The sequence below is a fragment of the Myxine glutinosa genome, chromosome 14 (assembly GCF_964187855.1).
Source record: "Myxine glutinosa chromosome 14, kmMyxGlut1.1, whole genome shotgun sequence".
NCBI lineage: Eukaryota > Metazoa > Chordata > Myxini > Myxiniformes > Myxinidae > Myxine > Myxine glutinosa.
In genome coordinates, this window is record NC_136274.1 from 33527945 (window position 1) to 33555387 (window position 27443).

Genomic DNA, 27443 nt, shown 5'->3' on the forward strand with positions numbered 1-27443 from the left:
CTGCCATATCCTGCTGATACTTGCTCCCGCATGACGTTATTTTCCCGGGTGCCGCACAAATGGCCGCACCGATCGAGATTTAACGGATGTTTATATAAATCGTTTAAAAGAAAAAAAGCCTTCAATTTCTGATATTTAGCCTTTTCATTTGGGCCTCCCAATTGAAGCCCCGCCCGTAGGGCGGGTACCCTTGCTAGTTCTGATAATATGTATAAGACAAATTAATAATTTTGTCAAAAGGGCATAGGTCAGCATCACATAAAATCATCAATTTTCACTTGATTAACCGGAAATTTTAAGAATTTGCATATTGGGTCAATTAATTGGTTCACCTATCGAAAGCTAGAATCCGATTGTTTTTTTCTGGATCAAAAGGTCAAAGGTCAGCATCACAAAATCATAAATTTTCATCTGATTGACCTGAAATTTTAAGAATTTGCATATTGGGTCACAGAATTGGTTCACTAATCAAAAGCTAATGCTGATTTCTTTTTTCGATCAAAAGTTCAAAGGTCACGACAATCGTCAATTTTTATTTTGTATTTTTTAAAAACGGTTTCTGTTATGTTGATCATACGGAAGAAGAAGAATACATCTGAATGCAAACGGACGTGGACGGGCTTTGCATTTTCAGATGTTTTCTAGTTATTTTTTGAATAAATATCTTGGAAGGAAGATTTGAATGTTTTTGGGTGTCCTTTTCGCTCGTTTGGCCTCGCCGCCAAAAAAAACGGCAATTTGATTACCCACGTGATCCACTGCGTCAACTCGAGGATAGTCTTGCTGCGGGTAGTTTTTATCATGATTTTGACTATCAGAAGATTTTAGATCAGAAAAAATCTTCATCAAATTCGCTTTCTGATGAGTCTGAAGCAAGTCGCGCGGCCATTATCCGTTGCGTGCTGAGCCAACATTGCCGTTGATTACGTTACGCAGATGACGTCATAACCATGGTGATTTTTCGGGGCGGTACCCGACGCGATCGCTTTTTTAATTGAAACACCTCAAAAAATTATTAGAATTAAAATGCAGCTCTTTGTTTATTACTTAGAAATAAATATAATCACATCAATTTATCTTCTGTGTCTGTGGACCTTTAAGGGTTGTTTATCAGGAATAGGAGAGTGGAGCTACATTGCAAGGCAAAAGCGGATTAATTATCACAATTATTAGTAAAAATCAGGCTCACTGAAATCCTTTTGGGACTCATTATTCGGATGGGGTAAACCACCCCCACCCCGGTGGATATGATGAACAACTGAGTTCATCAAAATGAGAGTTTTAATCGAGCTGCTGCCATGATACAGAGCAAACAGATTAAAATATGCTTCTATGTACTCGAGGGACATCGTTATCAAGTCAGGTAACTGAAACAAGATCACGTGTTTATTTTCAATCTGCTGGTTGCATCACTTCATTTCCTACATCGAAAGCTCAGTTCATCCTAACCTGCCCGTACCTGTTGCCCCCTTTCCATCCACTTCCATGCTGAGCAGGTAAAGACAAACAAGGGACGTGCCAATGGATTACATTTCAATCGAGCCCTTCCATGATCTCCCTCCTAGCTCTTCCACGAGCAATGATCATGTATACAATTTCTTTTTCATGGCTTAATAATGGAAGGGGGTAACATGAGATGTTTACTCTGAATTAATTGGAGACCACCAATTACGACTCCTATCCTACCCCACCACTAATAGGTGAACGTTAAAGATCCTCGGTGTATTTTTGAAGAGTCGGTGACTTCTCTTTGACACCCTGAACAAATGACAAATTCCTGTACAACCGTCATCCAGTCGATCGACAGGCCTCGCCAGTTTGTTCGTGAAAGTCTTGGGTCAAAAAATGCTCCCCGGCTGACCCGACAAGAAGGTTGGAATAGTTGGGGCCTTTTATTGATAGTAGAAGCTAAAGGGTGTCCATGCAAGGCCGATTAGATGGTAGGTTCATTTCGAAGGCTCCAAGCACAACCATCTGCATGGAATACCCTTCAGCTTCTTCCACCAAGCCCAGACAAGACGCTGTGGGAGCAAACAGACGAAAACAACTTTCACCAAACATTGTCACCTGTTCTTTGCTTCAGGTTCATTGGCCCTTTCGAGATAATTTTTACTCTTCCACATTCAACCTTTTTATTTTATCTTTATTCTTGTGTCTGCCTTTCTTGCTGTATATTATTTTTGCCTCTCGTTTGGCGTGGTGGTTGGTGGTGGTGGGCAGTCGTGGGTAACGTGGGTTGGGTGGCGGTTCACAGCTGTATTATACAGTCGTTACCTCCGTCACCGAAGGTGGACTAAGGTTACGTTTTCACCCCTCTCTGTTTGTCTGTTTGTTACTTGGCAAAAAATTTTTTTAATGTATGTTGATCAAGTATGTTGATCACTCCGGTTTGTGTGTTTGTTACTCCCGCCAGGGAGTAATGCATTCGATCGTGTCCGTCCGTGTGTGTGTGTGTGTGTGTGCACGTGTGTGTTTGTGAACAAGATATCTGGAAAAGTTCTGAGCGGATTTGCATGAAGGTTGGTGGGATGATTGCCCTTGGGATAAGGAAGAATTGATTAGTTTTTGGTGAAGCTCAGGATATTATTCTGGATCCAGGAATTTTTTTGGGGAATTTTTTTACCATTGGACGATAGGGCTTTTTTTTTTAACATAATCTTCTATATATTCTATATTTAACATTGTGATATGAAAATAGTTTTCATATTTGTTGTAAATGTAGTTTAAACTCGTGGTTATGCGTTGGAGCGGTGTATTGTTTAGCAGCGTCGTCTTCAATGTTCATTTTTTTTTCTAATAAAGTCATATTCTGTCATTGTAAAACCACCAAAGTGTGTATTAAGTTTCCCCGTTTCATAAAATGTATCGGTTGATACGTATAATGCTTTAAAACTGGTTTTTTTATTTTTTTATTTTTTACCTCAGAAGAGATATCAACATTTACCTCAGCGAATGTCAATCGCGGTGTCAGTATTTGATGAACTTATAAAGACTGAGGTGACTTATAAGTGTGATATGCATGTGCACGGGATTCTTCTCAGAAGAATGAGTGTTCACATTAGCTTGTACGACTTAAAATGAGAGAGTTTTGTTTTCACGTTTGGGCCAGTTTTACATGTTGTATCCCTAAGGAATGAACCGAACGTTTTCCTGGCTTACAATTTTATTTGAAGTCACACATGCCTCAAAATACACTCACTTATATAGAATTGAACGCTGAATCCGAAAATGTAAGTGAAATTGCCTTGTTTTTTTTTAACCTTATCTTCTATATATTCTATATACAGACTTGGCATTTAATATGGAATATTTTTTTGTGGGGGTGAACTTACTTTTCAAGATGTCTTAGAACCAAAAGTTCATTGGAATTATGTTGAAATTATTCTAGATTTTGTTAATGTGACCTTTAAAAGAAACAAAAACCACATTTGACATTTCGAAACAAATAAATTGATCCTTGAAAGTGATGTAAACTGATATCGAACTCAATTCATGGACAGTACTGTGTTAAACTTCTGTACGTTTTCCAGAAGTATCTCTTTATTTTTGCACATTAGGCAAAAATTTTTTTAACAAAAACCAAAAGTTAAATTACGACTGGGATTACGGACAGTAAAATTACAGTTCAGTACTTCGTGTAACCCCCACGAGCATTCAGAAGAGCACGTACACGTTGAGGCATGCTGTTCTCGAGATTTGCCAAGGTTTGGACAGGAATCGCTTGCCATGCAGTGACAATAGCCTGCTGCAATTCACGCACAGAGGTCGGCTGCTGGTCCAAGTGGTCGATGACGCGTTAATTCTGCCCACAAGTTCTCTATCGGATTCATATCCGGGGACATGGCAGGCCACTCCATATGCTCTACACTACGGTCATCAAGAAAGTGTTGGATCATGCGAGCACGATGAGGCCGTGCATTGTCATCTTGGAAGACAAAGTTTCCTCGAAAAGCTGCACGAGCAAATGGAAGCAATGTTTCTTCCAGAATGGCCCTGTACTTGAACTGGTTCAGGTTTCCATTCAGAACAACCAGGTCAGTTTTGCCCCCTGCATGAAAAGCAGCCCAAACGGTCACCCCACCACCTCCAGCTTGGACTCTTGGCACTATACAATCTTTGTTGTAGGCTTCATACACTTGTCTGTGCACTCGGGCACAGCCATCTTGACGATAGACCAGTAATCTAGACTCGTCACTGAAGATCACGTGATTCTAGTGTCCTGGCTGCCATTGATGGTGCTTTCTGGTCCACTGCAATCGGCACTGGCGGTGTTGTCTGGTCAGGCGTGGCTTTCTCAGGGGACGCCTGGCACGATAGCCTGCTTGAACCAGTCGTTGGTTGACTAGCCTTCTGGATACAGGCACATTTGTCAGTTGCTGCCACTCAGCCCTAAGCCGATTAGCTGACTTGGTACGGCCATTGCGGACTAATCGGTGCAGCTGGCGGTCATCCCTCCTTGTGGTTCTGCGGGGACGTCCTGGCCTCGGTATTGGAGTAGGGACACCCCTCTGAGCATTTCGTTTCAGGATCTTTGACACCTGACCTTGACTGATGCCATACTGCCAAGCAATAGCACGCTGTTTCATGCCGTAATTTCGTAAAGCCACCACTCCATGACAAACAGCATTGTCGAGTTGACGGACCATCTCCAGAGGAAGCGGCAATAACTTTTGGAGACGTGCAGCAGTTGTTTTCCACTAATACAGAACGCAACAACCCTTGTATACCCGACTGTGAAGCCAATCGTCAAATGCACCTGTCCGTACATTTTGCCACGCCACCTGTGATATCATCCTGTTGTTGACTTCTTGCTGCGACAGACAATCAGTGACATGGTTCTTTTAACAAATAAATCACCAAAGTGTAAAAGAAACTCACCAGATTGATATACTGAGTTAAGAAAGTAAACCCAAGTCAAGAAAAAAAAAAAATTCCATATTAAATGCCAAGTCTGTATATATCTGTGCAGTGTCTGTCTTGTGTTGTCTTGTGTTGTGTTGTCACTGATCTACTCCCTCAAAATTTTGTGAAATCGTACTATTCCAACTTGATCCACGGCGGGAGTATGCGCTTTACTGAGTGGCGTTCTAGTTTGTTTGTGTGTTTGTCTGTCCGGTCACTTATACTTGTCTACAGGTCACAATTTGAAACCGATATTCACGAAAGTTCCCCAAATGGTAAAGGTCCGACAAAATCCTATATATATTTGAGGTCAAAAGGTCAACATAGGCCAAAGGTCAAGCACTTTTTTCAAATTTCTAAAATCCTCAATTTTAATCCGATAGACTTGAAATTTGAATATGATTTCCATATCGGCTAACTGAATTGAAACACCAACTATTTTTGAGATCAGCTTCGGCCAAAAGGTCAACACAGGCCAAAGGTCAACCACTTTTTTTGAATTTCTAAAATCCTCAATTTTCATCTGATTGACTTGAAATTTGAATAGGATTTACATATCAGCTAACTAAATTAAACCACCAACTATTTTCAGATCAGCATAGGCCAAAAGGCTAACATAGGCCAAAGGTCAACAATTTTTTTCAAATTTCTAAAATCCTCAATTTTAATCCGATTGACTTGAAATTTGAATGGGATTTACATATGGGCTAACTCAATTGAAGACCATAGAATTATAACCAGGCTAAGGCACATTTTAGTCGTTTCGAGAAAAACGTGAAAAATATTTTGAAAAACGTGAAAAACGGGAAAAACGGGGGAAAAAAAAGTGACAGCCTGGTTATAATTCTATGGTCTTCAATTCAACCACCAACTATTTTTGAGATCAGCATTGGCCAAAAGGTCAACATAGGCCAAAGGTCAACCACTTTTTTCAAATTCGTAAAAGCCTCAATTTTCATCCGATTGACTTGAAATTTGAATTGGATTTTCATATCCGGTCACTGAATTCAACCACCAATTATTTGTGAGGTCAAAAGGATGCTCTACTGAGTGCCATTCTGATTTGTTCTCCTTTGCCAAGTGTCGCTCTATGAGTGATTTTTTATTTGTCTGTTTGTTTGTCTATGAGCAGGATACCACAAAAGGTTATGGACGGATCCGGATGTGAGAATTTTTAAAGTGATTCTCACACCATTGAGTGATGGCACCAAATACGACATACAACACAACTACGAAATATGACCAAACTTGGTGGATGTTTTTGGTTGTTGACAATTGAACAAGCCGATTAGATTTCGGTGTGTGACAACGAAGAGTAGTCCGGATACAGATCCAGCCTATCAGTGGATACAAAACGTAAACTGTTCAGCCTGGCAGAGGTATGCACTCTACCGAGTGCCGCTTCAGTTACCTCCGTCACCAAAGGTGGGTGGAAGGGATGTTTTCAAACCTGTCTATCTGTTTATTATGTTTATGAACCAAGTATCTTGAAAGGTGCTAGATGGATTTGGACGAAACTTGGTGGACTAGTTGTGTGTGTGTGACAAGGGCGAATCGATTTGATTTTGGTGAAGATTCAAATTCGGCCCTATCTCTAACGTTTTTGGCACTATCTCTAAATGGAGAAGAATCACTTAAAATAATTCTCGTATCTCGATCCAGATCTTCACCAAAATCTAATCATTTCGTCTCTGTCACACACCCATCCTCTCCACCAAATTTTGTCTGAATCCATCCACAACTTTTTAAGATATCCTTTTCACAGACAGACAAACAGACAAGGGTGAAAACATAACCTTTGCCCACCCGGTGGAAGAGGTTAAAAAAATACCAAAAAACGACGATTTGAGGTGACCTTGACCTTTTTACCTCAAAATCAATAAGCCTCAGTGACCTAATATACAAACCCTGCTCAAATTTGAAGTCGATCTCATTAAAATTGATGATTTTATGCAACCTTGACCTTTAACCCATTGATCTAAAAAAAAATCGGCTTCTAACTTTTGATTGGTGAACCAATTCAATGACTCAATATGCAAATTCTTAAAATTTCAGGTCAATCGGGTGAAAATTGGTGATTTTATGCAACCTTGACCTTTGACCTTTTGATCTAAAAAAAGAACTAACAATTGGCTTGTAGCTTTTGATTCATGAACCAACTCAGTGACCCAATATGCAAATTCTTAAAATTTTAGGTAAATTGGATGAAAATTCACGATTTTATGCAACCTTGACCTTTGACCCTCTGACGATTCCCATGAAGGGAGTACCGTTGTAGTTGAGGACATTAATTGTCCCAAATTGTGCAATAAAGCACTGTTGATATTAAACGTTATCAAAATGAAGTCAGCAGTGAGGCTGAGAGTGTTACCGAGTCCGCCAATGATGTACCACCGGTTCTTGCCTCTTGTTCCGAGAAGATCAGAAGCCCAACTAATGGTACTGATTCACTGATAGAAGTAGTAAGTGTGGTTTTTTCCGGAAGTGTGGAACTGGAGCTCCAGCTCCTGCTGTGGAAAATGAACATCAGTGCGCCAACGACTGCGTATCCGAGCACCCTGAAAAATCTCTGGAAGTGCTTTCAAATTTCAAATAAGGTAGTGATGGCTGAGAGTAATGTCCAGGACTTAACTCAGGTGGGACATTATCTGACCTGTTGGAATCCGATGATTATGTGGAGGTGACTGAGTTGTTGCAATCATCGACAGGTTAATTCACAGGTAGCCGCTTGCCATCTCCCCAACTTGTTGTTTCTTTCCTTAACCAAATAAATGTATATATTAATAAATGGTGGAAGTGCTCGTCACTTCTGCCAGATTCAAGTGAAAAATCTGTTCCAGCGAAAAAAGGTAGGTGTAATTTTGTTACAAGAAACTAATATTACACCCAATGTAGAACGTGATTGGTGTCATCCTTTTGAAGGGCAATGTTTTTTCAGCAATCTGTCCGCTTCGACTGCTGGAGTCTGCGAATCGTGCTACTTTCAGCAGGTAAGAAAAGGCCGGTTTATCGCACTTGAATTGGTACATCATAGCTTTCACTGCATTATATTTAATGTGTATGTACCTCGTGGTGGTGTAGAGCGAAAGTCCTTCTTCGTCTCTATGATACATCACTTAGTCAGTCGATTGTGATCATTACCTCTGCCACCGAAGGTGGACTGAGGTTACGTTTTCACCCTATTTAGACCCACCTTAGATCCCCTTTGAGCTTTTATACCTCTTAAGACGTCTTTGTACCTCTTACGATCTTTTTTTTTTTTTCTTTTTTTTTTTTTTTTTTTTTGTTTTGTTTTGTTTTGTATACAAGATCGAGGCTCGTGAAAGAGCGAACATTAATCACACAGAAAGACAAACCGACACATAAAACATATAACATCGGGAGCGGTAGACAAGATGGGGAGAGAGGGGGAAGGACACAAACACAACATTTGAGAGCAGGGACCAAGAGACATGGAGACATCTAGAGATCTGAGAGAGGGCGAGGGCTTTGGGGGGGGGGGCATGGGAAGGGGGCGGTGGGAGAGGTATAAAACATATGGACACTGCCAGGACTTCCAGGAAAGAAGTTGGAATTTCAAACAAGGTGGATCTGGGGTGAATTAGCGGGGGTAGAAAAGATCAAGGTTTTGGATGGGGGAAGATAAGAGATGGTGGTGAACAGCTGTTTTAAAGACCTGGAGGGAGGAGTGGGATTGAAGGGAGTGAGGGAGTTTGTTCCAGAGGCGGGAGAAAAGAGGAATGAAAGAGTGAAGGTGAGCAGAGAGCCGAGATTTCGGCAGTTTAACCATCAGAGTGTTGCTGGCAGATCTTGTGCGACCTGTAGGAATATTTGGGGGACAGAGCACAGAGAGAGCTGGGGGTGCAAGGCCGGAGAGGAGTCGGTAGAAGACAGAAAGACCACCTACCTGCCTGCGGTGAGTGAGTGAAAGGCCCTCAGAGATAGCTTCATCGCGGGAGATTCCAATAATTCTGAAAGCTTTGGTTTCAACAGCGTGAAGCCGAGCTCGGTGTGAGGCAGGAGCACCGGCCCATAGGGGAGAACAGTATTCCATTGAGCTGCGGATGAAAGCCTTGTATGTGGTGAGGAGCTCAGGTGTGCCGAGGAAGGACTTCGCACGACGGAGGATGCCCAGTCGGCGACTGGCTTTGGAGGCCAGCTTGGAAATGTGGTTTTCCCAAGAAAGATCATGGCAGATAGTGAGACCCAAAATCTTGAGCGACAGAACTTCTTGGAGAGGATTGTTGAGAAAGTAGATGGGAGGGTTGTCCAGTCGATCTTTTCGGAGAGACATAGTAAGAGTGTGAGATTTGTCAGGATTGAAAGACATGTTCCACTTGTTTGACCAGTCTGTGATTTTGTCCAGGTCTTCAGAGAGTGAGGAGGCAGCAGACTGCCGATCTGAGGGAAGAGTAATGGAGCGGCAGAGAGTGGAGTCATCAGCAAAGAGATAGAGAGGATTTTCGAGAGAGTCAGAGAGATCATTGATGAAGACCAGAAAAAGCACGGGGCCCAGAACACTGCCTTGGGGAACTCCAGCCTGAACAGGAAGAGGAGATGAGAGAAACCCATTCAGGGCCACACGTTGACGACGACTAGAGAGGAAGTCCGCCAGCCATGCGTGGAGATTTCCATGGATACCAAAGGAGGAGAGTTTGGTGAGCAGAGCGGGGTGCCAGACCGTGTCGAAGGCACGTGATATGTCGAGGGAGACAGCTCTAATTTCCTGTTTGGCATTGAGGACCTCCATCCATTGTTGAGACAGCAGAAGCAGCATGTCCAGAGTAGAGTGACCTGGTCTGAAACCAAATTGATGATCAGAGATCAAGCCATTGGAGAAGAGGAAAGATTTCATATCCGAAGCAATGATGGATTCCATGACTTTGCTGATAATTGGGAGAAGGCTGATTGGTCTGTAGTTGCTAGGATCTGTTTTTGCACCTTTTTTGTGCAAAGCGGTGATGTTGGCTGATTTCCAAGCAGATGGCAGTTGACCTTGAGCAAAAGAGAGGGTGAATAGAACAGAGAGAGGGTGAGATAGAGCAGCAGTGCAGGATTTTAGGACCCGTGGGCTGATGCCGTCGGGTCCAGTTGCAGAATCAGAGTCGAGGGTTGACAGAAACTTTTCCACCTTGTCAGGAGGAAAGGACACGGAGTCCAGGAGCAGCAGGGTACGACTGGGTATGGTGGGTACAGAGAGGGATGGGTTTGGGACACAAGATTTAGAGGCAAACACAGAGTTGAGGCATTCAGCTTTTTCACGGGCGGAGTCAGCTGTGTAGCCGTTTGAGGTAAGGGAGGGGATGGAGGGGGAACAAACACCAGAAACGGATTTGACCAGACGCCACCAGGATTTGGAAGAGGGAGACAGATAAGAGAGTTCGGTCTTGAGAATGGAGAGATATTGTTTCCTGGCTCTCCTGAGGGTGGACACACACTTGTTTCGGGCTTTGTGAAAGGAAATGAGATTTCCTTCCGTTGGATTTGCTTTCCAGGAGACGAAGGCAAGTTGTTTCTGGGCAACAGCCTCACCACAAGATTCCGTGTACCATGGACGGGAGGAAGGGTATGACAACTGAAGACGAGATGGGATAAATCTGTGCATGAGAGAGAGCAATTTACTTTGGAAGAATTCCCAGGATGAGTTGATGTCAGAGATGGTAGAGATGGGAGACCAGTCCAGATGATTGATGGCTGCTTGAAGACCGTGCCAGTTGGCCTGAGTGAAATGCCAGACTCGTCGACGCTGAGCAGGCTCCCTGAGGATGGTCAGAGAGATGTCCACTTTAACAAGGACATGATCAGATGATCCGATCGGAGCAGAAGAAGAGCAGCAGACATTTTCAGGGAAGTTAGTCATAACCAAGTCCAGAAGAGAAGATGTTCCGTTGACTGAGATCCGGGTCGGGAAATTGACAGATTGTGTCAGTCCCAGTGAGTCGCAGAAGTCCTTTGCAGAAGAGCCAATGGCTGGTGAGAGAGGTACCCACACCCAGCCAACTGGCATGGTGACAATTGAAATCACCACATATGAGGAAGAGAGAGTTGGGATGAGTAGATAGAAGTTGGTCCATATCATCAGACAGCGAGATGTAGATGGAGTCATCACTGTTTGGTGGACGGTACAACACACATATGAACAAGAGGTGGGAGCGAAGGGGAAGCCGTAGCCAGAGGTATTCCTGGGGGTGAGGTGGAGAGAGTGCAGTGCAGGGCGAGTGAGGAAGAGAGTTTTTGATAAAGATAGCAACCGCGCCTCCAGGACGAGGCTCAGGTCTATCATACCGGAGGAGGGAGTAGCCCGGGAGAGATACTATGGAATCAGAGACATCATAAAGGAGGAAAGTTTCTGTGAAGCAGATCACGTCTGGTTTGACAGAAGCAACCTGTATGGAGAGATCAGTTAAGTTTGAACGAAGGCCCCGGATGTTTGAGGTCCATACCGTTAATGAAGAGGAAGGGGGAGCATCAGATACAGAACAGGGGGGAGGAGGGGTAGGGTAAGATGTGGAAGAGGTGGAAGAGATAGGGAGAGCTGTTGAAGGTGTGTCAGAGATTTCAGAATAGCTCGGAGAAAGGGAAGGATGGGGCGGACAAAAGGTTTGATGGTGATTGGGTGAGCCACAATGAGGTGTTATTTGAGGAGGGGGAAGAGCGAGGCAGAAGGTTGGGGGAGATGGAGGTGAGAGTTTGAAGGGGGAAGAAGCAGGGAGGACGCTTTGAGGAGGGGGAGTGAGAGGGGGAAAATTGAGAAGCAATGAGGGTGGGGAGATTTGAAGGGGAGGGGTGAGGGGGGAGTTTGGGAGGGAAGGGACAAGGGGAGGGATTTGAAAGGGATGGGATATGGGGGAGATTTGGAGGGGAGGGGTGAGGCAGGAGTCTAGGAGGGGAGGGGCGAGGGGGCGTCTTGGCGGGGAGGGGTGAGGGGGTAGTTTAGGAGGGAGGGGGCAAGGGGGGAGATTTGAAAGGGATGGGTGATGGGGAAGATTTGGAGGGGAGGGGTGATGGGGAAGATTTGGAGGGGAGGGGTTATGGGGAAGATTTGGAGGGGAGGGGTGAGATTGGATTTTTGAAAGTGTACGATTTATGGGAAACGAACATTTATTGCAAAATGAGTTTCTTGTGACCTTCGAGTTAAAAATACGTTTAAGGACGCTGGATGGAGGATGGAGTGCAGGAGAGTTTAGGGAATGTAGAAAAAAGGCACTATAGGAGATGGATATTTTTTTTGGGATGAATTGATTTGGTGAGCAAGTCGAAAGCAGCCTTTTAAAGAAGAAGAAGAAAAAGGTGTTATAAAATATGACGGAATACATAACTTGAGGGGAAAGTGTAAACATTGAAGGTTAATGAGTGAAAACTATCTGGGGAAATGGGGGAGAAACACGTGGTCGAAGAACGAACGAACGAATAAGAATGAATAAACGAATGAGAACAGAGAAGGAAATTTTTTTTTTTTTTTTGTTTGTTTTTTTTTGAGTTGAGATTTACACAAGGAAGTAGGCTATGGGTGAAAAGCCTGGGAATACAGAGAACGAAAGTTATTGGATCACAAACGACGGACCGCTGAGAGAAAAACAAAGCCTCAAGGTTGTACAGTGCACACTGTACAAGGCCTCAAGACACGACACGGCAAACAGACGATCAATTTATGAAAGATAAACACCGAGAAACAACCAAAGTTGCACACAATAACTTCACACACCGAAAGATAAATACAGTTTCGACAAAATACAATTGTGAACAGACTTAACTTCGAAAAACGTGGAGACCGTGTGGAGCTTCGAAAATCCCTCCCACCGTCTCCGAGATCTCGCGAGATCTGTGACCTGTGACTTTTAGACTCCTTAAGACCTTTTAGGACCATTTAGACTCTTAGAGCACTTAGACTTCTGAAGACATTTAAACCCATTAAACCCCTTTAGACTCTAACTACTATTGTAAAATACCCGATCGATCTTTACACCCCCTAAACCCTAATACACCATTCTAGACCCTTTAGACCTTTACACCTCTTTGACACATTAGACCATTATCGGCCCTAATGCACAGGGAATTTACCCTTTCATCCGTGCAACAGAGCTAGGGATTACCCAATTGCTTCAGTAAATTAAGATAATATTGTGGCGGGCACAAGGGACACGAATTCCACGCACCAGCAGGTGGCGCGAACGTCCAGGCGGGGAACTGGATTGCATGCCCCGCCTATCGGCCGATCGGCCACACCCGGGGGCAAGGCGGGGCCTCGGGACATATATGCGGGCTCCAAGCTCGAGCCCGCCCAGTGCTGAAGTGCGAGCTTTGAATAAAGACTCTTTGTTGTACCAACGCGTTGTGGCCTACCTCTCTGGCAATCGAGTCGTGTGTGCGCAGCACCACACTGGTGACATCGCCTGGTCAGAGCCGATGGCCACGGCGTTTGCGGGCGCAAAGCTGGCCCTGGCTGACGCCACCATGCTGGCGCACCCGGCGCCCGATGCGCCGATCGCCCTCACCACCGACGCGTCGGACTACGCGGTGGGTGCGGTGCACGAGCAGTGGGTGCGTGGTGCTTGGCAACTGCTGGCGTTTTTTAGCCGGCAGCTTCGCCCGCACGAACGCCGCTATAGCACCTTCGACCGCGAGCTGCTCGGACTCCACCTGGCGGTCCGACACTTCTGCCATCTGCTGGAGGGCCGCCCGTTCACGGCTTTCGTCGACCACAAGCCCCTTGTGTTCGCGATGGCCAAGGTCGCCGAGCCATGGTCGGCACGGCAGCAGCGTCACCTCTCTGCCGTGTCCGAGTATACGACGGACATCCGTCACGTGGCGGGTAAAGACAACCCGGTGGCGGATTGCCTTTCCTGGTCCGTCGCGCACGCGGTCCACCTCGGGATCGACTATGCCCGGATGGCGGAGGACCAGACCGCCGACCCCGGCGTCCAGGCCTTGCAGACCGCCGTCACGGGCCTCCGCGTCACCGAGGTGCCGTTCGACGCCGCGGGCGCGGCCCTCCTGTGCGACGTCTCCCTCGGCCGGCCTCGCCCCATCGTGCCCATTGGCTGGCAGCGTCCGGGGTTCGACGCCATCCACGGCCTGTCCCACCCAGGCACGAAGGCCTCCCAGAAGCTCGTCGCGGCAAAGTTTGTCTGGCATGGCCTCAGGAAGGACGTCCGCGACTGGGCCAGGACGTGCCTCGCGTGCCAGCGCGCAAAGGTCCACCGCCACACCCAGGCCCCATTGGCCCCGTTTACGGTACCCGAGCGTCGGTTCGACCACGTTCACGTCGACTTGGTGGGACCTCTGCCCCCCTCGCGAGGGTTCACACACCTCACCATGGTGGACCGCACCACACGATGGCCGGAGGCCGTGCCATTGGCGGCGACGTCTGCGGCTAATGTGGCGCACGCCTTCATCGCCACTTGGGTTGCCCGGTTCGGTGCCTGCCCCCTCGCACATCTCGTCCGACCATGGCCCCCAGTTCACCTCGGAGCTCTGGGGCGCGGTGGCGCAAGGGCTCGGCGTAAAACTACACCGCACCACGGCCTACCACCCCCAGGCCAATGGCCTGTGCGAGCGCTTTCATCGCTCGATGAAGGCCGCGCTCCGGGCCAGCCTCTGCGACGGCAGCTGGACCGACAGGCTCTCCTGGGTCCTGCTGGGCCTCAGGACGGCGCCCAAGGACGACCTGCGCGCGTCCTCGGTGGAGCTGGTCTTCGGGCAACCACTGCGGGTACCGGGCGAATTTATCCCTGACTCCACGGCTCCTTGGTCCGCGGCGCAACAGCGCTCCACCCTGCAGCAGACCGCCCAGAGGTTCGCCCCGGTGCCGACGGCACACCACGGTTGCCCGTCTTCCCACGTCGCCCCGGAGCTTTGCATGGTGGAGTACGTCTTCGTCCGGCACGACGCCCACCGGGCACCGCTACGGCCCCCGTACGACGGGCCCTTCCACGTCCTGGAGACCGGGGACAAGTATTTCACCATCGACATCGGCGGTGACCCGATCGTGTCTCCGTGGACCGCCTCAAGCCGGCCCACCTCGATCTGGACCATCCCCCGCAAGCAGCTCTGCCTCCGCGTCGAGGCTGCCCCCCGGCGGTCAGACCCCCGGCATCCCCCAGCCCCGCTACCCCCCATCCCTGCACGCATCGCCATGGGGCGTTTCGGCCGGGTCATCCGGCTTCCCCGCAAACTCACCCTTCAGGTGCGCGGGAATTCTGGGGGGGCGCGTGTGGCGGGCACAAGGGACAAGAATTCCGCGCACCAGCAGGTGGCGCGAACGTCCAGGCGGGGAACTGTAATGCATGCCCCGCCTATCGGCCGATCGGCCACGCCCGGGGGCAAGGCGTGGCCTCGGGACATATATGCGAGCTCCAAGCTCGAGCCCGCCCAGTGCTGAAGTGCAAGCTTTGAATAAAGACTCTTTGTTGTACCAACGCGTTGTGGCCTACCTCTCTGGCAATCGAGTCGTGTATGCGCAGCACCACAATATTATATTAACCTCAAAAAGTCTTATCCCCATGTGCTATAAGCAACTTATTTTTCGAAAATTGCTATAATTTGAGTCGAATTTATCAACATAATTTCGTAAATGTTCGTGAACGTGCCCGTATTCACGTGACAATTTTGGACGAATCAGCGACTTTATTCCAGAACTCACCAATGTTAATGACGTCACGGTCGGAATTGTCCAATCGCGCGTCGTGTTTTATCGAACTTCGGTTGGACAAAATGGCGACTTCTGTTCACGGAAGTGCCGGAAACCTGTGTATTATGCACGTCGTTTTGTCCAATAAATCCAAGTTTATCCGTTTGACAAAGGAATCTTGGAATAAATGTCGAATTTGCTACTAAATGGTAAAACTATGACTGCAAAGAAGCAGATGCGGTGTGAGAAACGGCGACGAACCTCGGGCTACCTTTCGACGATGTACTGTCATGGGGAAATGCACTGCCGTCGTCAATGTCAAAAGCAGCGTTGGGCCACTACGAATGCTATAAGCGTTTCTGTGACATAAGTAAAGTCAACAGAAAGAAAGAGGCCTATCAGAAACGATTATCTGCAGCTAAAGGTGAGATTTCGTAAGCTTATTTCTTGTCGCTATTAGTCTAGCTAGCGCTACACTTAAGTTGTGACTTGTGTGTACATGACATGTCCTAGGCCCTAGGCTTGGGCTAGGCTGTACTGAATTTCACACACACATTCACAAGATTCAGACATGATGATGTTTGCTCTCGTACTGAACTCTGAAGTATGTTTAATTCAGAAAGCTTGTTCGTGTGATTTTGTTTATTTGAAGTGTGCAACTTGTGATCAATATAAGACTTTTAAACATGTCCGGTATTGAGATAGTCAAATAATCAATCAATAATCAATAATAATCAATCAATCAATAATCAATCAATAATCAAGTCGATAGTCAAAATAGATAGTCAAAATCCAAGAGCACAGTCTTTCTCAGAAGCGGCCAACTGTTACATATTTATGTGAAGGTATGTGGATTACCATTCAGGTCTTTGCTTATCCGTGGGTAGTATATTAAGGGTTGTTGTGATTGGAGGGTCAGGAGCCCTTCTGAACAAGTGGCCGGAAACGGAAGTGACCAAAAACGGAAGGAAAAAGACACGAGGAGAAAAGGACGAGGATTCTTCTTCCTCGCCCCGCTCCGACCAAGGGTGGGATCGACCTTGCGCTGCGTGGAAAAGCGGCGTTCCGAAGCCTGTCTGGCGAGAGGAATCACCGGGACGTGTACCTGCCCGGTGGAGACGTCAAGTTGACGTGGGGCCGTGCATCGACCCCGCGTCTGGCATCGTTCGCGGCACCGTCTAAACAGACGCGTGCGGGTCGCACGTTGGGGCCTAACGCGCCTTGCAAGCGGCGTGGGGTTTGGCTTGCTCTACCGTACCCGCTTCGCGTGGCCACGAGGGGCTGCAGCCACGGTGCCTGGTACGATACCTGCCCGGTGGAGAAACGTCCACCCGGGGTTCGTTCAACCGCCCGAGTGCGGCGACGCCGACTATCATCTTGGTCAGGAGGGGCCCAGAGACATTGTGCGGGGCCGAGACCAAAAGGGTGTCGTGAGTACTCACCGGGACACACGTATATAAGATGGCCATCTTACTCATAGGGAATTGATTGTGGCTGGGGAATTGTTGATGGTAGTGTATTGTTGATTGCTCGGGGAAAATCTCCGTGGTTGTGTCATTGAAATATTGTTGATGGTTGTGTATTGTTGATTGCGCGGGGAAAATCTCCGTGGTGGTGTCATTGAAATTGTATGGTATCATTACCATTGAAATATATCCTTGAACGTCAGTTGTCTCTCGGGTGAAATTCATATGGATTGCGTGGCGAAAGCGCATATATAATACAGCTTTCTGGCGAAGTTCCTCTCACGGTCCGGGGGTCACTGAGACCAGGTATTCACCGAGGGGACCACGTAACAGAATTGGGGGCCCGTCCGGGATTTAAAATTGTATAAAATAATAAAATAATAATTTTTTATTAATTAAAATTTATTAATTAATTATTAATTGGTAAATTTTTTTTGAGAAATTGGGGTAAAGTCTTGGGTGAAGGTTAACAGGTGTTAACGATAGGCACCATGGCGTTTGTGGCACAGAACTTTGGGGTAACCCCGAGTGAGGCACAGTTCCGAGCGTTGCTAAAGTCGGACCTCTTGAAATTGGCCAAACATTTTAACTTGGAGGTCCGAACTAATTTGAGGAAGGCAGAGTTGCAGGCCACGGTGATACAATCTATGGTGGGATTAGGAACATGGGACGAGTTAGCCTGGGAGTGGCTACCCAAAGAACCAGAAGACGTTGAGCTCCGGAAACTGGAGTTGCAATTACGGAGCCAGGAACGGATCAAAGAAGAAGAAAGGAAAGCAGAAAAGGAAAGAGCAGAAGAAGAAAGGAAAGCAGAAAAGGAAAGAGCAGAAGAAGAAAGGAAAGCAGAAAAGGAAAGAGCAGAAGAAGAAAGGAAAGCAGAAAAGGAAAGAGCAGAAGAGGAAAGGAAAGCAGAAGAGAGGAGAGAAGAGAAGCAAGCAGAGGAAAGGAGAGTGGAACGAGAACTCCAGGAAAGGTTAAAAGAAGAAGAAAGGAAAGCAGAAGCAGAGGAAAGGAGAGTGGAACGAGAACTCCAGGAAAGGTTAGAAGGGAGAAAAGCGGAGGAGAGGAGAGCTGCAAGGGACCGCGAAGCAGAGGAGAGAAAAGCGGAAAGGGAATTAAAGGAACGTGACATGGAGCTTCAGCAAGAAATCAAATTCAAGGAGCTGGAGTTAATGAGAGAACGGGGAGAGGCACCACCCTTGCTGACGGGGTCGACACCTAACCAGAAAACCTGGGATGTGGGCAGACATGTGAGGCTGGTTCCACCGTTCAGTGAAAAAGAAGTCGCGAAATTTTTTCCACACTTTGAGAAAGTGGCTCGACAATTAAACTGGCCGGAGGAGGCCTGGACCATACTCGTGCAAAGTGTGCTGGTGGGGAAAGCTCAGGAAATTTATTCGGCGCTACCAATGGACCAATGTGCAGATTATGAGGTACTGAAGAAGCACATCCTCAAGGCCTATGAGTTGGTTCCGGAAGCTTACAGGCAAAAATTCAGGAATGCCAGGAAGAGGGAGAGTGAGACCCATGTGGAGTTTGCCAGAGTGAAAGAAAACATGTTTGATCGGTGGTGTGAGTCAAAAGGAGTCGGGAAAGACTTCGAGACATTGCGGGACTTGATCCTGGTGGAGGAATTCCAGCAGTGTGTCCACGAGGACATCAAAGTGTACCTGCAGGAAAAGAAAGTACCAAAGTTGTGGGACGCAGCCACCATGGCAGATGATTATGCCTTAACCCACCGAATAGGGGTCCACGAACCTAACTCCTCGCCTAGATCTCCGCAGGGGAGGTGGGGAACAGCAGGTGCGGAGAACGACCATACATGGCGGCCTCGAGATGATTATGGGGACAACTATGATACCCCACCTGTTCGAAATCGGAGGGATGCGGGCCCAAGACAAACTTATAGTTCGGGGGGCCCGAGGCAGACCGCGAGTTTTTCCTCTGGGCCTACTTGCGCTTTTTGCAAGAAACCTGGACACTTGATGTCCAGTTGTTACCGCATGAAAAGCGAAGACCCAGAGCGGAGTCCGGCTACTATGACTCCAAACGCAATGGCCATTGTGAGAAATCGCCATCAAAAGGGTTACCAACCATTTATTTCCGAGGGGTTTGTGTCACGGGATGGAGCCTCGACTAACCGGAAACCGGTTAGGATATTGAGGGACACAGGGGCACATCAATCTTTAATGCTTGAAGGCATTTTGCCATGGTCCGAGGAGACGGCAACGGGGGATAGTGTTCGTTTTCAGGGGATCGGGGGCGGTGTTAGTGCTCCCCTTCATGTCATCCATTTGGAGTCCGATTTGGTGTCAGGACTGGTCACCGTCGGTTTACAAGCCACGCTTCCTGTAGAGGGTGTATCTGTGGTTATCGGGAATGATTTGGCCGGGGGTCAAGTTTATGGTAACCTGAGGGTTGGTAAAGAGCCCAGCATGGAAAATAACGCCACACCAGCTCGGGATGGCGACAAAAGTGCCAAGTTATTTGTAGGGGGACTGAACTTCAAAACAGAGGAAGAAGTTCTGACCTCTGTCTTCAACAGATATGGGCCGCTGGTGGAAGTGCGGTTGGTAAGAGACTGGGAAACGCAACAGTCAAGAGGGTTCGGCTTTGTCACGTTTGCCAGCACAAAAGACGCCAGAGAGGCAGAGAAGAATTGGAATGGCAAGGATTTGGAGGGTCGGACCATAACAGTAGGGAAGGCATTTCGTAGACGTCGAGAGGTCTACAGGAGAGGACAACTGGGCGGTAGTTTTGGTGGTGGCCGCAATCAATATGATTATGGAGGCTCCCTGAGTTACGGCCGCTCCCGAAGGAAGGATTGGCAAAGTAGTGGCCGAGAAGGAGACCGCTATTCCTGGGACTACAGGGACAAGTGGTCCCACCCTAAGTATTAGGGAAGTTCTGAGAAGCTGAAGCACTGAATGCGGCGGAGCCGCCGAGCCAAGATTCCTACACGGATTAACCGTGAACGCCGTTCCTAAAGGCGTCCATGTAGTGAACTTTCATGCACGGACTAACCGTGAACTCCACGTTCCTCAAGGCGCCCATGTAGAGAACTTTCCTGCACGGACTAACCGTGAACTCCACGTTCCTAAAGGCATCCATGTAGTGAATACTCGGCTTGGCCTCCCGGAAAAAGTGCTATCGAGTGGCTTAACTTTGGATCTTTGATCAACCCCTTAACCTTCATTCACAAGAAACTGACGGTCAAAGTCAGAGGGTCCTGAGATGGAGTTTGATTTGGCAGGGACAATGTCGTTGCGGGTGCTTAGTCCAGAGTGAGTAATCTGGAGGGGTTGTGGTGAAATTTTGGTTGCTTTATTTTTAAGTGATAACTGTGCCCGGGGGGAACTGATAATGTGGGGGGGTTGAGTTATCTGGTTTGTTTCTCCAAATTGGCCGGCAAAGAAAGTTTTCGCTGGGTTCAAACTTTCTTTCTTGAAGGGGGGGAGTGTTACATATTTATGTGAAGGTATGTGGATTACCATTCAGGTCTTTGCTTATCCGTGGGTAGTATATTAAGGGTTGTTGTGATTGGAGGGTCAGGAGCCCTTCTGAACAAGTGGCCGGAAACGGAAGTGACCAAAAACGGAAGGAAAAAGACACGAGGAGAAAAGGGCGAGGATTCTTCTTCCTCGCCCCGCTCCGACCAAGGGTGGGATCGACCTTGCGCTGCGTGGAAAAGCAGCGTTCCGAAGCCTGTCTGGCGAGAGGAATCACCGGGACGTGTACCTGCCCGGTGGAGACGTCAAGTTGACGTGGGGCCGTGCATCGACCCCGCGTCTGGCATCGTTCGCGGCACCGTCTAAACAGACGCGTGCGGGTCGCACGTTGGGGCCTAACGCGCCTTGCAAGCGGCGTGGGGTTTGGCTTGCTCTACCGTACCCGCTTCGCGTGGCCACGAGGGGCTGCAGCCACGGTGCCTGGTACGATACCTGCCCGGTGGAGAAACGTCCACCCGGGGTTCGTTCAACCGCCCGAGTGCGGCGACGCCGACTATCATCTTGGTCAGGAGGGGCCCAGAGACATTGTGCGGGGCCGAGACCAAAAGGGTGTCGTGAGTACTCACCGGGACACACGTATATAAGATGGCCATCTTACTCATAGGGAATTGATTGTGGCTGGGGAATTGTTGATGGTAGTGTATTGTTGGTTGCTCGGGGAAAATCTCCGTGGTTGTGTCATTGAAATATTGTTGATGGTTGTGTATTGTTGATTGCGCGGGGAAAATCTCCGTGGTGGTGTCATTGAAATTGTATGGTATCATTACCATTGAAATATATCCTTGAACGTCAGTTGTCTCTCGGGTGAAATTCATATGGATTGCGTGGCGAAAGCGCATATATAATACAGCTTTCTGGCGAAGTTCCTCTCACGGTCCGGGGGTCACTGAGACCAGGTATTCACCGAGGGGACCACGTAACACAACGCAGTGGAAAAAGTTCCTCAACGCAGGCGAAAACAAAGAGGCATTTGTGGACTTTTTGTTCTCAGCTTGGAAGAGATGTCCACCAAGCACATTCAAGAATGTAACAGTTTATCTGGCACATGGTAAGCATTGCCATGCAATAAGTTCCCAGAATAGTAATGTCACAGTAAGACATGTACCAGAATTGGCATCTAATCATGAGGCGGCAGATACTAGGCTGATATTACATGCAGACTATGTGCAGATGAACATGCCTTCTGCAAATGGATCAACACCAGGCGTTGTTTTTAAAAGCATGGACACAGATGTTCTTATTCTGAGTATCGGCTTGGCGCAGAGTTCAACAGTACCTTTCCTCTATCACACTGGACGTGGTGACAAGGTTCGCACAATTGATATCAAGTCCTTACAACGTCAACTTGGGAATGATGTAGCCTCTGCACTGCTAGGACTGCATCCATTCACTGGTTGTGACTCTGTCGGTGGATTTTTTGGAAAGGGAAAGATTAGGGCCTTCAAACTGATGAGACAACATAACCAGTACATTGATACTTTCAAAGAGGTTGGTACCGCATTTGCAAAAACTGAAGATTTGGTATCAAAACTTGGTCAGTTTGTTGGTCATCTGTACGGTCAAGAGAAGGCAGCTGATGTGAATGAGGCCCGGTACTCCATGTTTCGTTTGGGTACTCATGCGGAGGAGTCACTACCCCCAAACAAGGACGCATTAAACAAACATGCTGAAAGAGCGAACTACCAGGCTGCAATATTTCGATGGAGTCTCCAACAGTTGCCTGAAGTACCCAGTCCAAATGGAAGAGGATGGAAACTAGACGACGTTGAAGGGCAAAGTATCCTTCAAATTGATTGGAATGACTTGCCACCAGCTCAGAGGAAATTCTGGAATTGATACAATGTAGCTGCAAGAAGTCGAAGTGCATTGCAACCAAGACAACTGAAGAGGCAGGTGGTACTGGAACCCGTCCCAAGTGCTGCAGTGAGATAGGTTTGCGTTGCACTGACCTATGCACGTGTACCAGGTGTATTAATAGCATTGAAGATTTAAACTCTGATGATAATGATGATGAGGAATTGGACTCTGAGGATGATATATGAACTGTATCAATACCAGTAAGACTTAAGAATTGGTAGGCTGGCTTCCTGTTGCTTTTCTGAAGAGCTATCGTTTGATCACAAAAGTCTTGAGTAAAACATTGGTATGTTTGGTAAACATTGGTAAACATTGGTAAACGTTGGAAACCCCAAAAATGTGAAAAGCTGTTTTTTTACATGAAAAAATTACCTTTTTTACCAATTTTATTTTTACTTAATCCTGCATTGTTTGAGTTGAGTTTGGCAAATTGAATACATGCAATTATTAAAAGTTTTACTCCGAATTACTTCCCAAGCAGTTTAATTATTGAAACATATCATCTCGACCAAATTAAGTTGCCATATTTGCCATATAGACCGTTTACCATTGATTTCTACGGATTTTCATCAAATGCACAGTAAAAAAAATTATGTGCTCCAAGTGCACGTGGGGAGAAGGTGATTTTGACTCGGGATATAATTTGGAACTCAAATATTTCATGCAATCCCCACCCTTGTTGCATGGAAACCAACATTGAGATCTTTTTTGCCCATCTATGCAATAGCCTATTAAGACCGAAAAAATTTGAAAACACCAAAGACAGGGGAGTAGGGGGGAGGGATAAGACCCCCTACCCCTTCCCCCATACCCCTTCCCCCTACCCCTTCCCCCTCCCCCTTCCTCTCCCCGCCTCCCCTCCCCTCACCTCCCCCCTCCCCTCGCCTCCCCCTCCCCTCCCCCTCCCCCTCCCCCTCCCCATCCCCCTCCCCATCCCCTCCTCTTCTCCCCTCTCCCCCCCTCTTCTCCCCTCTCCCCCCCTCTTCTCCTCCCCCTCTCCCCCTCTCCCCCTCTCCCCCCTCTCCCCCTCTCTATACCCCTTCCCCTTCCCCCATACCCCTTCCCCCTACCCCTTCCCCCTACCCCTTCCCCCTACCCCTTCCCCCTACCCCTTCCCCATACCCCTTCCCCCATACCCCTTCCCCCATACCCTTCCACCCTACCCCCCCCTCTTCTCCCCTCCCCCCTCCCTTCTCCCCTCCCCCTCCCCCCTCTTCTCCCCTCCCCCTCCCCCCTCTTCTCCCCTCCCCCTCCCTCCTCTTCTCCCCTCCCCCCTCCCCCCTTCTCCCCTCCCCCTCCCCCTTCTCCCCTCCCCCCTCTTCTCCACTCCCCCCTCCCCCTCTTCTCCCCTCCACCCTCTTCTCCCTCCCCCTCTCCCCCCCTCCCCCTCTTCCCCCTCCCCCTCTTCCCCCCTCCCCCTCTTCCCCCCTCCCCTGTTCTCCCCTCCCCCCTCTTCTCCCCTCCCCCTCTTCTCCCCTCCCCCCTCTTCTCCCCTCCCCCCTCTTCTCCCCTCCCCCTCCCCCATCTTCTCCCCTCCCCCCTCCCCCCTCTTCTCCCCTCCCCCTCCCCCCTCTTCTCCCTCCCCCTCCCCCTCCCCTCCCCCTCCCCCTCCCCTCCCCTCCCCTCCCCTTCCCCCTCCCCTCCCCTCCCCTTCCCCCTCCCCTCCCCTCCACCGCCCGGCAATGCCGGGTACTTCTGCTAGTGTGTGTGTGTGTGTGTGTGTGTGTGTGTGTGTATATCTCTATATTTCAAGAAGGAGTGTCTGTGTGTATGTGTGTCTGTCTGGATGTCCGCTTATAACTCAAGAACTACACATCGGAGAAACGTTTTAGACACAGATTCGGAATCAGCATAAAATCGCGGTGGTTTTAGGCTACGTTTTATTTTAATATCAATGGTTTTAAAAAACCGTGCCAGCTGCAATTCCATGGTGTAGTTTGTGGCGGCGCTAGACGTTCGGGGTGTATTGCAATGGTTTGTCGGGTTTGGCTGTGGGTCCAGAATAACTCCATTTCCTTATGTTCTTCCACTTTATTTCATTCTTCTGTTACAACGCCTTCCTTATCTACGTTATATCCCCCCGACGAGGTCTCTACATAATTTCATGCAGCAGAATTTCGTGCATTTTGAGTGAAAGAAGTGAGACGAAGTTGTAGGATGAAGAAGAGGCGCTGTCACTGTGGACGCCTCGATCGTGAGTGGAAATGGCGGGAATTGCGTTTCTATCGCAAAGTAAAGGATCTGCAATCATTTCTGAACTTGCATTGGTGGATTGTTATACATCTGCATTATTTTTCATAAAAAAACTTTATGTTGAACTTGAAGGCTCCAAACACGGACTATATATATAGCCCTCATTGAGGTAAAAATAAAAGTAAAAAGCCTGCTATCGCTTGCCAAGCTAGCCGTTCCCCCCTCCCCCTCCCCTCCCCCTCCCCTCCCCCTCCCCCTCCCATCCCCTCCCCTCCCCCCAACCCCTCCCCCCACCCCTCCCCCTCCCCCTCCCTCCCCCTCCCCCCACCCCTCCCCCTCCCCCTCCCTCCCCCTCCCCCCTTCCCCTCCACTCCCCCCTTCCCCTCCACTCCCCCCTCCCCCTCCACTCCCCCCTCCCCCTCCACTCCCCCTCCCCCTCCACCTCCCCCCTCCCTCATCTCCCTTCCCCCTCCCCCTCACCTCCCCTCCCCCTCACCTCCCCTCCCCCTCCCCTCCCCCTCCACCTCCCCTCCCCTCCCCTCCCCTCCCCCTCCCCCTCCACCTCCCCCTCTCCCTCCACCTCCCCCTCCACCTCCCCCTCCCCCTCCCTCTCCCCCTCCTCCCTCTCCCCCCTCCCTCTCCCCCTCCCCTCCACTCCCCTCCCCCCTCACCTCCCCCCCTCCCCTCTCCTCCTCCCCCTCCTCCTCTTCCCCCCTCCCCTCCTCCCCCTCCACCTCCCCCCTCCCTCATCTCCCTCCCCCCTCCCCTCCCCTCCCCCTCCTCCTCACCTCCCCTCCCCCCTCCCCTCCCCCCTCCCCTCCCCCTCCCCCTACTCCTCCGCCTCCCCCTACTCCTCCCCCTCCCCCTCCACTCCCCTCCCCCCTCACCTCCCCCCTCCCCCCCTCCCCTCTCCTCCTCCCCTCCCCGCTCCCCCTCCCCCCTCTTCTTCCCTCCTCCTCCCCCTCCCTCCTCTTCCCCCCTCCCCTCCCCCTCCCCTCCCCATCCCCCCCCTCTTCTCTCCTCTCCTCCTCCCCCTCCCCCCTCTTCTCCCCTTCCCCCTCTTCTCCCCTCCCGCCTCTTCTCCCCTCTCCACCCTCTCCTCCCCTCCCCCCCCCCCGTTCCCCTCCTCTCCCCTTCCCCGTCCCCTCCCCTTCCCCCTCCCCTCCCCTCCCTTCCCCCACCCAGCAATGCCGGGTACTTCCCATGGCCAGCTGTACGTGGGCTGCTCGAGGGTTGGAAAACCAAGCAATCTTTATGTCTTGGCACCAAGTAAGAAAACCAGAAATGTTGTATACCAAGAGGTTTTGAGAAATTGACAATTGACAAAACGTCATGTAGGAAATGTACTGTGATATTGCTCTAAAATATACATGTTCTTTTCATCATATATTTGTCTTATTCTTATTCAACCCGGGCGAAGCCGGGTACCTCAGCTAGTGTATATATATATCTATATATATATATCTATATATATATATCTATATATGTATATCTATATCTATATATATATATATATATATATATATATATATATATATATATATATATATATATATATATCTATATATATATATTGTTACAGACACGACTTTGATGTTAAGGTGGGCCGAGCGGAATGGCCGTCGTGTCCGCACAAATTACCCGATTGTACTCGAACGTTGACGAAGCCGCGCCACGCTGGCTCAATAAGGAAAAAGAAGACACACGGCTGAATTATAATGACAGACACCAATGTTTCGATTCTCAATTATATTCGTACGGAAAAGGTTAGATTACAGGGGCTAGAGGTATATTACAGGAAGACAGGCACTTAGACACACTCTTATATTAACCCCGGACAGACGACAGGTAAACGGGACAAGGCTGACTCACACGGGGGTTGATGGCAGGGAAAGGCAGGTATCGGTGGCTCCAGGTGCACCTGGGCTCGGGGCAGAATCACACGGTTCGGTCCGGTCCAAAGATGCGGGGAGGTCACAGCGCTCGGAGGTAACGTTCTTTCACAGGCGGGTTCTCTTCCTCTCAGCGATCGCAGGCAACGTTCTTTCTCAGGCGGGGCGCATCTGACTCAGCGCTCGCAGGTACCTCTTTCTCCAGCTGGGGGCGCATCTCTCGTCACGTCCGCTAAGTCGCCACGTATATCCGGCGGGGAGTGACACGCCCTCGGCTCGTTAGCTCCGCCCCAGATGGAATCGGTCCGCCCTTCTGATTGGGTGCGGGGGGTTACCAGGCTCCGCCCTTGAGGAGGAGCTGACAGCCAGCCCCTCCGTGGTAACCCCGTGGAGCGCGTGGTCAATGGCGCTAATCGAGCCGGTGTGAGGACGCATCCTCCCCCGCGCCGCCGCCATCTCCTCTGTTGTTGTTGTAATTGTTGGGGAAGAAGATGGAAGGAGGTATGGGAAAGGTCCTAAACTCACTACTGATGCCATATAATCACATTCTGGTGCAACGAAGAGTCAGAATTAATGGAAACGAGTCCTTAACTGACATAGATTAAGAATAACTAGCAAGATGTCCGAAAGTTGTCTACGTGTGGTGCGGTGGACCTGGGCACGACATTTAATGGGGGAATAAGGGGAAGGTCGGCTCTACTGAGTGTTATTTACATGCAATGGGACTAGGGAATGGGGGATTGGGGAAAGTTGGGGAGTATTGGAGAAATAGGGGAATATTTACAAGCGGATATGGAGGCCAAATTCCATATTCGCAACATTGCACCCTTCTCTACCCTCGGGGCGTCCCGACCCGATAAATTTTTACCTAGTTTAGTGTGGCACTCAGATGTAGTCCCTCTACTATTAACTCTACCCTGAGTGCGACAGTTTTACAGATGTTCACAAATGAGTAAATATGTCCCCCTGCGACGTTGCACCCTTCTCCTCACAG